The sequence below is a fragment of the Lycorma delicatula genome, chromosome 1 (assembly GCF_047948215.1).
Source record: "Lycorma delicatula isolate Av1 chromosome 1, ASM4794821v1, whole genome shotgun sequence".
NCBI classification, from domain to species: domain Eukaryota; kingdom Metazoa; phylum Arthropoda; class Insecta; order Hemiptera; family Fulgoridae; genus Lycorma; species Lycorma delicatula.
Window position 1 is genome coordinate 24,269,718 of NC_134455.1, and position 16,726 is coordinate 24,286,443.

Sequence of the window (16,726 nt, forward strand, 5' to 3'; positions counted from 1 at the left end):
TACTATCATTCCTCCTTGACTACCATTATGTATCCTAACCTGTTATACAATTCATTCGTTACATTAATAAACAAGAAAGGTAAAAGAACTCTTTTTGTCTTAAGTTGAAATTTGAACATCACAATTTTCAGAAAAGCCTATAAAAGATTTTACATTGCATTCATTCATTCAATATGCAATTCAACCAACCCCAAAAAAAAAAAAAAAAAAAAAAAAAAAAAAAAAAAAAAACATTCATAATTTCAATCAACCCTATTGGTAACTTTATCTTCAACAGATATTTATTTCCTAAAAATATAATATAATATTGAACACAAGATAAAATGAATGTTAAATAAATATTTAAAGTATAACAATATGAGGCTAAATAATTCATAATGTCTATATTTTCATGTCAAATTCTTATGAAGGATTGTCATTCCAATCCATATTGCAATATCCTTCATTTTCAATGAAGGATTGTCATAAAGTAAAGAAGGAAGCAGCAGACTGTGCAAGATAGCAAGCTAGACAATACATAGGAATTTCATTAGTCAGTCTATAGTTGCTCATATTATCACAGAACATATTGACAAACAACCTCATTATATATTTTAACAGATGAAGCCCATTATTCTACAAAATAATACATCTTATATTTTATTGTTGTCACTCCATACTTAATTTGTTAAATGGGATCAATTTTCAAATATGAATGATTTTCTATTTCTTCTTCATCCTCTCATTAATGAAGAGTATTTACTTCTTAAAATTGTTTTTTTTTTTTAGCAGGTGCAGGTGGTAAGAAAAATCGACAAAAAGAGAGAAGATTAATGAAAGGTTTCAACATTGCTCCTCCACCAGCAAGCAGCAGTACAAGCTCATTACCCCCAGTAGCAGAACTCATTGCCAGCCTGCAGATGCACAACGAAAACTCTTCTTCACATGAACTTTTTGGATCTACTATATCAGGACTCCTTGGCTCAACACCAGGATTAACTATGCGTCGTACTTACACAGCACACACAAAAGAGCACAATCAACAGCATCACCCATATCATGGCTTACGTGGACTAATGTTCAAACGAAATTCTTCACGAAAACGGCGATGGGATAGTCTAATTGAAGCAGCAAAATCAGGTCGAGTTGGCAGACTGATTAATCGTAGTCGCTCAGAAGATTCTGTTTGCAATGGAAATAATGGTGGTCGTCTCAGACACAGTCCACTCTCTGACAATAATGTTACAGATACAGATTCAAACCCTAGTCTTATGGAAAACTGTGAACCGAGTCTTGGACTTACTATTTTACGACACAAACGACTTGTATTCTCCAGTTCACGTAATTCAAAAGGTGAAACCGGATCCAGTCTAGATTCTAAAGAACCAACCCAGCTTAAATCCAAACTTAAAAGAGCATCCAGTGTTCCGGCTAGAGGGACAGAACAAAAAAGTGTAGAACATACAGAATCACACGAACAAACACAATCACAACAACAATCAGTTGATATTCAACCTCAGACAATATTAACTCCTTCAACGACAGAAGAAAGTGTCACAACAGGCAATGATAACTCCAACAGTGATCCAACAAAACGCCATAATGGACTTGTTACCGTAATACCTAATTTACCTGGTATTCAACCAGTTAGTGGACATAATGTTTCTGCAGGATGGCTTTAATAAGAATTATAATGACTCATAACACAACTATTAAACAAACAAAATAATGCTAGTATCTACTTTTTAAACCAGTGAACTAACGTGATTTAAACTATGAATTATGTTGACCAGTAATCAAGTGCACCTGAAAAGACATAAATTATTATTAATTGTATTGTTTAAAAAAAATATAACTATTTTATAATACTTTGAAAGGAAAACAACATTTGGAAATATATATATTATATACGTATTAAGAATACTATTTCATAAAATTTAATATTATGTCCGTAAAATATATTGTTTATTTAATAATAGATGGTATACATTGTGTACATAAAATATGTACATAATTATTTTATTAGATAATGTGTATCATTTATAAGATGATAAAAGTTAATTGTTTTAATATATTAATAATAAAGAAACTGTTAATATAATCGTGATAAAATCAAAATGCTTGCTAACTGGATTTCACTTTATTAACTCTAAACCTCAAAAAATATATATGTTCATAGAAACAATTTGGAACAAAGACTTGCATATTTATGTCCGAAGTTAGGTTATTGAAACTTCAAAATTTATGTACAACAAAAAAATGCATTGGCCATTGTTAATTCAAATATAGATCAAAATGACTTACTATGTCAAACATACTTCTTTTATCATTGAAAATTTTGCCAAAATAGCATCCAGCAAGGGTCATACAAGCACTATATAACATTCCATGTTTTAAATTTTTTATACCTCTTTCTCTAATGTAACAGTATTTTGTATGTTTGTGAAGAACTCCTAGTGGTGTAATTTAATATAGTATGAGGGTGGATTAAATATAAATAATACTTTTCATTTAAAATCTTTTTATTTGCAGTAAAAACGTAGCAAGTTTTCTTAATTATTCTAGATAGTGTCCTCCTTTAGAAATGCATTTTACTCAATGAATCAGTAACTTTTTCATCCCATCATTGTAAAAAGGAGTGGATTATGTTGTTGAATTGTTGGCCTCCCAGAGCTTCTTTGAGTGGTCCAAAAAAAATTTTAAAAATGCATGGTGATAAATCTGGGCTGTATAGAGTACTCCAGTGATGTCCATCTCATTTCTTTCAGTTTTTTGTTTGTGAAAACTATAGAATGGGGCCTTGCATTTGTCATGGAGAAGAATCACCTCCTGTATTGGTTGGGCAGATCTTTTGCAGCGATAAACAAGTTTAACCTTGCTTAAAAGCTCTCATTAATATGCCATATTGATGGTCTGCGATCAAGCAAAACATCAAAGTGTAAATCACCGTGCCAGTTCCAAAATATAGTAGCAAGCACCTAGCCAGCTGACAGCCAAGACTTTGCTTTCAAGGGAACTGCCTCACCCATTTTTCTTAACATGCTGACTTGTTTCGATTCAGGCATGTAATGACGTATTCATATTTCATCGCAGGTAATGACATAATTTAAAAATCCATCACCATCTTGTGTAAACCTTGTTGAGAACCATACACAAAACTGCAAACATGCCAATTTCTGTTCTTCAGACAAAAGATGAGGGACCCATGGGACAGGCTCTCAAAGAAACCTTTTTGATTATGGATTGAGTGCTTCCATTACTTACTCCAACCTCAGAATAAATTTCAAAAACTGTCGAACTGTTCTGCTCCATAATCCTCGTTCATGGGCAACAATCGTGGCTCTTGTTTTCAGCCTCTTCATGGCCCTGTATGAATGTTTTATGCCAGCCAAAAACACATGGCCTTGACAGTATTTGATGACTGAACTGTGCCATCAGTCTTCGCAAAATTTAGGCCGATTTTACATCTTCATGAGCAAGAAATTTGATGATGATGATGAGTTGCACAGTATTAGGGTATTCCTCTTTATCAAACTTTGTGTGCAATCTATTGACAGGCTCTCAAGTTCTTCCCCTCTTGACATCCCCACCTGACAGTCTCTGAGTGGCAGTCGCTTTGTTCAGTGTTATTAATCCAAAATGAATATTTTCATTTATATTTGATACACACTAATACTTAAATGATCATTAACCATTTATTGTCAAAATAAAAATACCAAATCCAAGAAGATGAGAAAGAAATACATGAGTTTACAAGCTTCTTTTTAACACATGTTTAATATTTTTAATTGAATAAAAAATTATACAAACTAAACAAATGTCACAAAATAACTATGTCCAATACGATAAGCAAGATGTTTTTATTTAAAAAAAAAAAAGATTTAAAGAGAGATTATTTTAATAACATGGTGATCTGAATTGAAGTCATTTACATGAATGAACCAAATCAAAAAGTGGAATATGAAGCTTCAGGGACTGAAGGTAAGTACTGAGAAAAGTCAGATGATTGGTAGTTAAAAAAGATAAAAATCATGACAAAAGAATTAAATGTTGAAATTTGTTACTTTAAAAGAAGAAAAATGTTTTGCTATTGATATTCCTGCTGATGAAAGTATGACCAGAGTGATAAAGTCAGTTAAATAAAAGAAGAAGGTTCTTTTTAAGTGTTCACCACTTGTTACAGGATAAAAATGTTTCATAGTAAGTAGAAATGGTGTAACCAAATTACTTGCCAATAGTTATATGTGCATCTGAATCTAGGATCATCGCAGAAAAAGATTGAACTGTAGTTCAGATAGAAAAGGCATACTTCTTGATAAGAATATTTTTCAGAACTAGAATAATGAAGTAAGAACCACTAAAATACATGAAAAATTAAAATTATATAGTATTTTAAGAATGACAAGAGAATAAAAGAAGAATGACTGTCTAAAGAAGCACGTAATGACAATCAGGAACAGAAGTAGACTTGTCTGAAGATGGACTGACAATGCAAAATCTGATATAGAAGAACAAATAATTTCCTGATACTAAATAGAATTTGGTGTCACCAGTAACATTATCACTGATATGATTGCAAGAGTCAGTTAACCTAGATTATGATTGCATACATCTGGATATGAAAAATATGCTGAACAAGTTTTTAATATAACTGGTGGTCTCTGCCACCAATTATTCTAGGTTTATCAACTCTTGTTAAAACATTTCACCTACAAAAAAAAAAAAAAAACATTTAGAAGCAAATTTTCAAGTAAATTATTTTGAGAATAATAATAATTATTCTTAAGGTAGTCATTACTTATTTTCGTATTATCATTAAAATTTATTAAAAAAAGTGTCAAATTTTTTTATCTCATTTTAGACTCCCTTTATCAACATAATTTTCCATTCTTTCTTTGTCATACACGTGCACACTTATATCAATACCACACATCATATTGTAAATGATCAGATTAATTTCTTTACAATCATATATACCGTGATCATTTTTTTGTGATTTTTATATAATGTGCAACTAATGATTTATAATTTTTATGATCGATTAACAAAAACTGTATTTTTCAAACAAACCTTTTTCGTGGGAGATATTTTTTATTGTGTAGTCCTTTTCAATGTTAGTTATTACCTCTGAAGTTAATATTTTTCAAATTTTAAGAGATTACTGTAAATTTGTCAAATACTTTTTATAATTAATTAACATTAAAAAAAATCACTTTTTAAAAGAATTATCTCAATTGAGATTAAATTATATAATTTTAAAATTAATCTTAATTGCATGTAGGCGTACTTATTTTTAATAACATTTTCATTTCAGTTGCTACACTTAAAAAAGGCAAAATATTCTATTCAAGAGCTATTTAGTAATATTATCAAAAAGGGACAATTAGAACATTCGATTTTTAGAAACATTAAGTTCCTGTCCAATTTACAATATGGTAAAAATTTTTTTGTAATACTTTTCTTATGAATTTTGTATTATATTTCTTCAAGTGCAGCTATTTTTCACATTTTAATTTTTTTTTTTTGAGAGGTTAGTTTTGTACTTCTTTGATTGTAATTTCTTGAAATGTTTATAAACTCAAAATTTTTAATTTTACTTTAAAGTATAAAAAAAACACAATTCTAATCCCAAATTTTATATAAAATAAGAAATTATTTAAAATAGTCTAATGGAAAAAATTACTATGGCAGAAAGCATGTCATTTGTATAACATTTACTGCTTATACTCGGCATTAAAAATCTTCATTCCACAGAAGCCCTCTCTTAAAATCTTGACATTATTCTCTATATGTCCTTTGGATTGTTTATTGTATAATATAATTATAACTTATAATATTTAAGACCCCTTTCTGGATACAAATATTCAACAAATAATAATGTTTAATATGAAATTTTATTACATTCTGTGTAAAAAAATCACAAGAACTCTCACTAATAAACAAATAATTAAATAGCTTAATATATTTAAAAGTACATCCAAGAAGAATGACCATCAAGGGAGCCTGGCTTGAATGCTTAAGAACCTCTTATAAACAAAGTGAGCAGTACTTCCAAAAAAATAAATAATACTATAGTTTATAATAAATAAATAAATTTGAATATTTTAAAATTCAGAAAGCAAAAATCATTTTTGATAACGACATTAATATTTATTCATTAATTAAAGACAAGGAACAGGCAAACACAAACATAATAATACGTATATATTCACTTTGATGATCAGCTGCAGAAGAGCTACAAAAGCAAGTAAAAAAGTGACAGTATTTTATTTTTTATCCAAATTTAAAAAAAAAAAATTTACCATATCACATATGAACTTTATACATTATTTGAACGTGTCTATTAAACATCTAGATAATTGTTTTAACATAAACATATTTTGTCACTTACATTACTTAAGTTTGACATTGCATATCATCCAAAATATAAAAAAAATAATAATTTATAGAACAGAATAAATTAATTTTTCCAAATATTTTAGAAGCTTCAGGTACATAGTTATTTTATGTAAAAATTAAAAATAGAAATAGTTTAGGTGATCTTGTTCATTAAAAGCAATTGTAAAACAAAAATTCTTTTTTTAATAATTTAGTTTGTATAATATATTTATTTGTTTTAATTACAGGCATAATTATTTTATAAAATTAAAAGAATCATTAAAATAATAATTTATTAAATTTATTTATTTTTTGATGTACGATTTTTTTTTAATTTTTTGAGGTTGTTCAGAAAATAACTGAACATTTTTAATTACGCGCCAACAGAGATATTTAGTGATTATTGTGTTCCACATAATCTCTATAACCGCATGTTCTGGATTATTGATATCTCGTTTAGTTTTTGTGTTATTGTTATTTGAGTATCATGTGTTTAAGTGTTAGCAGCGATTTTTGTCAATAATTAATGTAATTTACCTTAACAGCAAATTGATAACGTTCTCTAGATCTTTCGGCTTACTTGGAAGCCATCATAAAGTTAAATTGCAACCTAAATTGTTTAAATTTTGACTTTAATGCATTAATTTTAACAACTGATGATGGCTTCCAGGTAAACCGAAAGATCTTGAAAACGTATCAACGTGCTAGTAAGGTGGATTATACTAATTGTTAATTTATTTATTTATTTAACATGTCAGCGGTACCATGTTTGAGAAATTGATTTTTGTAAATGTACGATTTTCGGGAGCAACGATACATATGTAAAATTTTGCGTGAAACTGGGGAAAACTTTCACAGAAACGTTTCAACTTTTGAAACAAACTTACGGTGATGATGCTGTAGGTCGTACGCAATGTTTACGATTTAAAAGTGGTCGTCAGTCGATTTACGATGATCTTCGACCGGTAAGGCTTTCAACTTTGACTGATGAACCCAAATAAAGAAAATCAACGATCTGATGCGTGCAAATCGCCGATTGACTTGTCACAGAACTTGCAGATGAGATTAGCATCTCAATTGGATCATGCCATGACATTTTGACTGAAAAATTGAACATGCATCAAGTTGCAGCAAACTTTGTTCCTCGTTTGATGACCGAACGGCAGAAACAACATCGAGTGGACGTTTGTCGGCAACTTCGTAAATAAGCTGATGACGATGAAATGTTCATGCAAAGGGTCATAACGGGAGACGAAAGCTGGGTTTACGGCTACGATATTGAGACACGTTCAATTATCAAAAAATCTCTTCTGACACTTAAACATGTTGCACTCAAATAACAATAACATGTAACCTAAACGAGATATCAATAACCCAAAAACGTGGGGTTACAGAGAAGGTTATGCGGAACACAACGCTGCCAAGCATACGTTACTACATATCTACGTTAGCGCGTACTTAAAAATGTTCGGTTACTTTCTGAACAGACCTCGTATATTGTGATGTAACTGTTCTTGTAATAATTTATTATCATTGTTCATATTCTCTGTTAACTAATTAATTTCCACTTTACAGTTTCATTTAACCTATCCAAAAAGTAAAAGGAAAGTAAACTTATCATTTACACAAGTGACCATTTACACATACAACTAATTCGAAAATAATAAGCTGTTTCTGCTTCAGTAGCAAAAACAACTTTAAAATATAGTAGTCTGAATTTCCAACTCTTTAATTTTTAAATTAAGTAGCAGAGATTTATATTGATATAATTTTTATCATTAGAGATCTAAGAGTCAATGACTTAATTTAAAAAATTTCTTTATCAGTGTAATGTGCAAGTTTTAAGATTTTATAATTGTTTGAAAGAGTTAAAAGGGTATATAAAAAGAAAAATTTTGCCATTTACTACAAAAAAGTGACATAATAATAATTAAAATTTCTGAAAAAAATAGCAATTTATTAAATTTGTTTTCTAGCAATAAATTTTGGCTTACAAAATACTGATATAACCAAAATAATCTAGATTAAATGCAGTTAGCAAAAATTGATAGCCGATTCTCTTTTCAATGAAATCCATTTAGCAGTTATAAATAAGAAATCATGAAAATTTACAAAACGCAAATAAATGTACCATTTGAATGTCTGCATTTTTACAACTGTAAATGGTTAATTTTATGTTAATGGTATCATGTATGTTATCAAAGCCTTAAAAGTGTCTAAGTGACACGCCTTATTTAAAAGGTGCACATCAATGCACAGTTTGTCCAATAAAATTCCTGTTCACTTTATTTCAACTAGAATGTTTATTTAATTAATTAAAACCTATACATATTTCAACAATACTCAATTTATTCTAATGTATGACATGTGTGCGCATATTTTAATGAATATAAAATTCAACAATGTTTTATCCTTAGAATGCCAATCAAGAAATATCATTACAAAATTTATCATCTGTTAAGTTTTTAAACAAAATAGTAAAACGTTGTCTATCAAAAATTACAGTATTATTATAACAGATAAGGAAATGAATAAATTTTATGCTATATTAGAAATGAAGATGAAGTTGGAAATGTATTTTATATCAAACTATGTCAAATAAATAAATTTCTTGTAGTTTTAAGTTATAGATACAGTATAATCCATGAAATAAAGTAATGATTCTACATCAGCACTTCACAAAAGAATATTTGGCTACATCATACTAGTACTACATTTTTTTCTTTCATTAAGTCTTGCTAATAACTGTTATAATAATAATTCAACCAAAACATGTTTATTAGCATATGAAAAAACTACCATCAAATAATAAAATAATTTGCTTTTTGTATGTCATACTGACCAACCAGTTTAATAAGTTTTATGCATTGGTTTTAAACAACCTTTATGTCGCTTAAATGTAGGTCACTGAAAAATTCATTCATTCGCATGACTCACCTACTACTAATTATAGATAAAACAACTGAATATTTTTAAAGAAAATATGACATCATATTATTTATAGAGACTTATGGAATTATTTGTAAAAGATGGTATGAGTAATTACAGGATGTATATCTTGTTTTATACTTATTTGTTTTCTTTCTACACTCTATCTGTTTGTTTGTGTATGTGCGTGCGCGCGCGCGCACATGTATGTGTGTTGACGACAAAATTATACACAGAAATGTAGTAGATGTCTTTACATTATGTAAAGAATATTGATGTCAGTTCATAACTCTCAAATCATTAAAATTTAAAAAAAGTTAATCTTCAATAAATCCATGCTGAATGTTTTGGGTTTTAATCCTGATTAAACTCGGCACTTCCCATATTTTAACAAATTTCCATATCATAGTCCCATGAACAAGCCTTCAGGTTGTGCTATGATAAATTAAAAAGAAAAAACTGAGCAGCTCATGTTGGTGATCTTTTTATTAGAGTTTGTCCCATAAGAAGGAGGTTAAAAATCAGAATCTATTGTTATCTGCAGACTAAAGTAAAATCTAAATAAATAAGTTAATAAGTAAAGTAATAAGCAGTAAGTTAGTTAAAGTAATAAGTTTTTAATAAATAAGTAAGTAAAAAATAAGTATCTTGACTTTCTTTCATTTTTTATTATTTTTTTATTTTATTCATATTTATTAGTTAATAATCAGGAAATGGATTTCCTTGGGATAGGGATGCCAATTTATTAGTAAAACTGCAATGTTTGGGATTAATTCATACCTACTAATTTTAAGCCTTGATACTTTTTTATTTTTACACTAGTTAACCTTTTTGCTTATCTGTTATCAATCATTTTAAATTAAACTCATATGCTGAAAATTTTTATGTGCATTCAAATAAAAACAAGTATATCTATTTGTAATTTCTGCAGTTTAAAAAAATTTAGTTTGAATAACTTTTTTTTAATGCACATTACACTGCGCATTAAGTAAGATTAAAAATTCAGTAGCTAATAATTACAATACTTGATACAATGACAGTTGACTGAAACAGTAAATAGTCAGATTAAACGTTTTTTTTCTAATGGAATAAAATATAAATTTAAAAAATTAAGAAATACAAATAGCGATTTAATTGTACATTACAAAGTTAAATTTCCTTAAGCACAGCATTATGCTTCTACATTATATGGTTTATTGTTCTAATTGGAAACTTTAGTTATAAAAATGTAACCCGTTCAACTTTCTAATAATGAAACTGTGTGTGTTTGAAAATAAATATAAAATAATAAAAGACAGATAACCGTTTTCATGGAAATATAAGTAGAGAAAGCTAGTCATATACTTTCAACTTGCTTGATTACTGAACTTATACAGTTTTAAGACTCATTATAGTGTCATCTTAACTGCAAAGTACAATGTTAAATGCTGTCAATCATGTCTGAAGTACATCTATAAGTATGATTCAAATAATCTGATCAAACGAGGAAACAAGTTTGTTAAAGAAGTTTTTTAACCATAAAATTATCTTTTTACTTGTTCCCATACAGAAAATAAAGGGTCTTTTTAATTTCTCCTTCCTTGTCTTCTTCTATGGTAATCAGCAATTCATTTAATTAAAAAAATATCTCCTTAAATGATATTGATCTTCAATTTTTAAAAGAGATTAACAAACCTGTGAGTCTATTTTTGAATTATTATCCCTAATAGTTTTATATGTGGAAAGTGTCCATTCAGCAAAAGATAAATTTGCAATGTTCTAAACAGAAAATAATACCTATTGCTTAAAAAGCTAGCCACTCACTGAAACGACCACTAAATAAAAGTAAAGTCACATTTTGTGACTTAAACTTAAAAACTATTAAACTGCAACTATTACTTAAAAAGTATCATATAGGTAATAAAGCAATAAGTTGTTCAGCTACTTCTGCTAAATTTAATAATCGTAAAAAATAAAAATTCATTAAATAGAATTAATATTATAAACAACTCACTTCCAAACAACAAAAATGTTCTCCAAATGATTCTTCTGAGGTAATTATATTGCACCCACTTTGTAAAGCTGTAGGTCAGCTGGTTAAACTATTAACTAAGTAGAAAAAAGGTGCTTAAGAAAGTTCAAAAATACATTTAGAACAATAATCTCCATATAATTTTAAAGTAAATCATTTGCAATTTTTAATAATTTTAAAATTTTATCTCAAACTACAGTAGATTCAACAAATTTTAATTATTCTTAATATATACATATATACTAGCTTTCCTACATTAAATTAATTTTAGGCTATATTAAGTATACTTATTATTTACATTGATAACATAAATAATACCATAGTATGACAAAACAGCAACTTTTATAAAACTTGGGTAAAAATATTTGGCATTTATAGTTTATTTACTGATGCTTAATTAATTAACCTGGTGTGTATAATTCATTTAGCAAAATTTAACATTTAATTCAGTTAAAATTGTATCAATAATTTCTGTTACTAGTGATTTTTAATGAATGAAATTTTTTGAACATCATTGTTGGTGTTACTGGTAAAATTATTTTAATGAGCTGTTTGTTATTATAGACCTGCATATATAATCTAAATGTGCAATGAAATGAAATTTATCAGAAAAAAAAGTGCTGGTTGTTTTTTCATAACAATAATAATAATGTAACCGAGGCCTTACAGTGCATTGACATGTACCCAATTTAACAATATTGATAGAACAGCAATGCTTATTTCCATTTTATGGCCAATATTTTTAGTTTTATATTTCTTTATTATCTCATAAAGAGAACACCAATAATCAAGTTAATTATATTAAATTAATTTTTTTTAAAATAAAATACTACATGTTACAATAATAACAAATGTTTAAAAGTATTTTAATGTCTTTTTCAAAATTAAATAGCTAATTAATGAAGCAATGATCAACAACTTAGTTTTGTTTAATGCAGAGCTAGGTTTTATCTCAGAAGGATTGGTGGCATTCATACTTCTTTGAAAAATTTTCATTTTCCTAGTTTTTTCTATATATTAATTTTCCATTCCAAATAACTTCTTTTTTGTATGGTTTCTTGATAATGAGAAATGTACGTTACACAAAATATGATCGATTTTTAAAATAGAAAAAATTTAAAAATATTACTGGATTTTATTAATTGATATGAAAAATAAGAAGCAAAATCACTTTGTAATTAGAAATCTATAATCATTTTAAAGAAGTTTGGATTTTGTAATGCCACACTTCAGGGTTATCAATAGAAAACTGATTCTGTACAAAAGGGTGTGTCTTATATATCAGGATATGATTCAATACAATGAAAGCCAAAGTGGAATGAAAAGTACAGTACAGTGTCTTATAGGTCAATTGCACTTTCAATTGCATCCTAACCGATATGTATAAATTTAACATGTATCTGTTCGTGGAAGCTTAAGGACAGTTATTACCATTGCAAATAATCCCCCTTAGAATTTAAAACAAGCATCAGCATTGTCAGTTCTGTAAATCTTTTGGTATATTATCCATGACTTTTCTTAAGAAATTGTGGGTACTGTGTTCAAAAAATCATGGATACTTTCCTGAAGTTCATCAAATGTTCTTAAAAGAGAATGTCTTCTTTCGCTCAACCACACAAGAAAGAGTCATAAAGTGTCAGATCAGGGCTTTTAGTAGGCCACTCTTTTGGTCCACGATGGCCTATCCATCTTCCTAGAAATTGAATGTCCAGCCAATTACAAACAACACAGACAACGTGTGAACGTGCATTGTTCTGTTTTGCATATATTTGAGCTCTTCATTGTTATCCCATTGATTAATGATAGACAACACAAAGTTATAAGCCTATCAAAGTAGTGTTTGCTACTTGGATATTGTATAAAACATAAAGACCCACCACATCGATCAATGTCATTCCATACCACCCTGTTACTTTTGGCATATTTTTCAGCAGTAGGAAATGGATCAGCATTATTCCAATATTGACACAGTTGTACCTATTAAAAAACCACCAACATGAAAAATTTGCTGCCTCATCAGTTAAAATGTAATCAAACAGATTAGGATTATCTTCCTTCCATCCTAACAAAATTTATGAAAATTCCATACAGTGGTCTCAGTCCTTACAAAATGAAGCTTCTGGTGATCGAAATTCAAATCTTTATTTAAAACGGTGTGAATGGTATAGCATGATATCTAACCTACTTTTATTTGTTTTAAAGGAATAATTCTTTAAAATAATCTACTTATAAATAGTTTTATAATAAATCTATCATGGCAGTAAGTGGAAATGCAAGTGCTGTGTAATTAAAACATGATGTTGTATCTGAATGTAAACTATAAGGATTCTCCTGAAGAATATAATAATGTTAGATTAAAAATTTTAAGCAAAAAGGTATTTTAGAAAATGCCATCACAACATATCTTTATCTTTATCTGGATTATCCAAAGGATCACATAGGAAACCACAGAAGGAAACACATAAGCCATATGGTTTCTTTATACAAAGATGGAATTAAAAGATAAAAACATTTATAACTTGGAATTGAATCTTAAAATCAAGAAGCTGAGAGGATATTAACCACTTCAGCAACTTAAATCTAAAATGCACTGCCTTAAATTTTTCTCTCTAGAAAAAATTTTAATTATCTTAATTCCATATGATAACTTATTTGGGGTAGATTTTATAATACTATAATCTTTACTCATCACTTTATTCAATTGTTTTAATATTGAGTTAATACAGGTTTTTAAAATGATAATCTACTTAAAAAATGAATATAAATTTAACAAAAAAAAAATATTTTTTATGGGAATTCTTATAAATTTTATACAAAATAAATATTTATATATGTAAATTTATGTTAAAAATACCAAAATATATAAGGTTTGACCAAATGAGTATATTTTTGTGTTTAAGAATTATATTCAGTCACCCAAAGACAGATTATGTTTTGGGGTATGAATAAAAGTATTATTATTATAATGATTATTATTAACTGACAACCAATGTGTTGATGTTTTACTGAAATTAGTAAAATAATTATAGAAATTATGCTGTATTAATACTTCTTTGTCCTTGTTTTTTAGACTTACATTTACGTAATATTTGCCTACTTATATTATACAATTATTTAATTCAATATGATGTTTGTTAACATATCATGTTAAAAAGTATGTTAATACTCATCAAAACAGAATAGTAACACCAGTCAACCAAAGCCAACAAAGTCTTGTTCTCAATTCATGCTATTCCACATGAGTAGTCAATTCTTTTCTTGCTGGCACTACAGTTCTCACTTATTTAATAGTTTAGGTCAACCGGTTGACCCAAGTGAGAGGAAATGCCTTTCAATTAGAAGTGATGACTAGCTAAATGCTGGAAGCATGAATCCATCAGTGAAATTTTTTTTTCTCATTGATGTGGAGAAAATTAAATTTCTGTCTATCAAACAGGAGAACAATCAACTGTATTTGACTTCAAAAAATTTACTACTCTATATCAGTTTAGAAAAAGAGAATTTTTACTTAGAAATACATATATATATATATATATATATATATATACCTTAAGTGAGTACTGGAACACTAAACAATCTGATATTAATATTACAAATCTGATGTGGACTCCACATGACTTCCTTGTACGCCTATTAAATAACATTTATTTTTTATTACATTTTTTTTATTATTGAATTATTATTTATTGTAATTTTTTTTTACAATCACAGGCTAATAATTATTAATAAATCAATAGATTTAAATTTAAAAAAAGAAGGAAATAAAATTGGATTCTCGCCGATGTGCCTTCCCCTAAGATCCAAATATTTCATTAATTAAAATTTTATTGGGCTGTAACTCTGGAACCAATGAAATTAAGTATCACTTATGATATATCGTTGAAAAGCTCTCAATGAGGGCTTATTACTGCAGTCAAGAAAAAGTCTAAAATCCAATTTTATTTTTGATTTTGGTCTTTTTTGGACACTTTTGGTCCAGTCGATTGCAGTTAAAAGGAGAGGTGCACAACCAGATGTTACAACAGTCCTAAATTCAAAATTTCAATATTCTACAGCTAATTATTTTTGAATTATGAGATATATATATGTATGTACGTACAGAAGTCATGCTGAGACTTGTCAAAATGGATATTTCTGTTGAAATCTGAAAACTGAATTTTTTTGCGATTGCAATACTTCCTTGTAGTTCATACAAGGAAGTATTGCAGTCAATCAATCACAAGGAAGTATAAAAATGTATGAAATTAGTAAAAGAGACTAAGTTAAATACTTTGAGTTTAAGTCAGATAAAATACAAAAGGATAGGGGTAAAGTAAACTCAAGGGAACAAAAAGTGTACTGTAAAGTAACAAGTTGAAAAGGTATGACTCCATCTAAAACTAAAATATGTATTGCCAAGAAATGTATGATATAGATTATAGGGTGTAACATGTATATGTCAGATATTGCTTGTAACACACACTAGAATGAGTGTAGAGTCACAGCACACTAGAATATAATATTATCCAAAAGTCACAATGTTTATCACCTTACAATTGGCATCCAGCTTGGCTACACAAATTAAGAACTAGACTAAACAAATAATTTAGGTCATCAATAACAAACTCATATCCTGCAGAATAATCTTGCTAAGAATGGTCTTTTTCTTTTTCCTGTTTAGCCTCTGGTAATTACCTTTCAGATACTTCAGAGGATGATATGTATGAGTGTAAATGAAGTGTAGTCTTGTTCAGTCTCAGTTCAACCATTCCTGAGATGTGTGGTTAATTGAAACCCAACCACCAAAGAACTCCGGTATCCACAATCTAGTATTTTCAGATCTGTATAGCAATAACTGAACTTACTAGGACTTGAACACTGGAACTCTCAACTTCCAAATCAGCTGATTTGGGAAGATGCATCACCACTAGACCAAACTGGCGGGTTAAAAGACATGGTCTGTATATATTAAACACCACATCTGGATTAATATTAAATAAAACCTTAGCAAATTCTTGAGATTCTACAGGAATTAGTTGATAACTTCTGAAATTTCATTGTTTCAAAATAAAATTCAATCGTTGTAATCTTGCACAGATGATCATACATTTATATTCAAATAAAATGAGGTAGTTAAAAGCCAAGTGAAAAGTATATGGTGGGCATAAAAATTTTGGGTGCTGTAAGTCAATAATGAGTAGCATAAGGATCAATAAGCCCATTCTGATATTCAATATTTTAAAGGAATGGTATGGCTGTAATAATAATTTAAGTCGACTTGAATGGAATACTAACTAAATTTTGGCAAAGAAATGACTATAAAACCATTTAAAATATAGAACTCAAACGAAAAGTACCTGTAGCCAATGAATTATGAACAAAATCTTATCTTTAAAGTGCAACCAGCTGAAGAATACAACTACACCATAATCTAAACATGATAGTACTAAA

At 28.4% G+C, this 16,726-nt stretch overlaps 1 pseudogene; it reads left to right on the forward strand.

The window, feature by feature from the left end:
• The window catches only part of LOC142317444 (transient receptor potential-gamma protein-like), a 46,900-nt pseudogene extending 44,979 nt beyond the window's left edge, over positions 1-1,921 (forward strand).
• Positions 1,922-16,726: the final 14,805 nt, after the last annotated feature.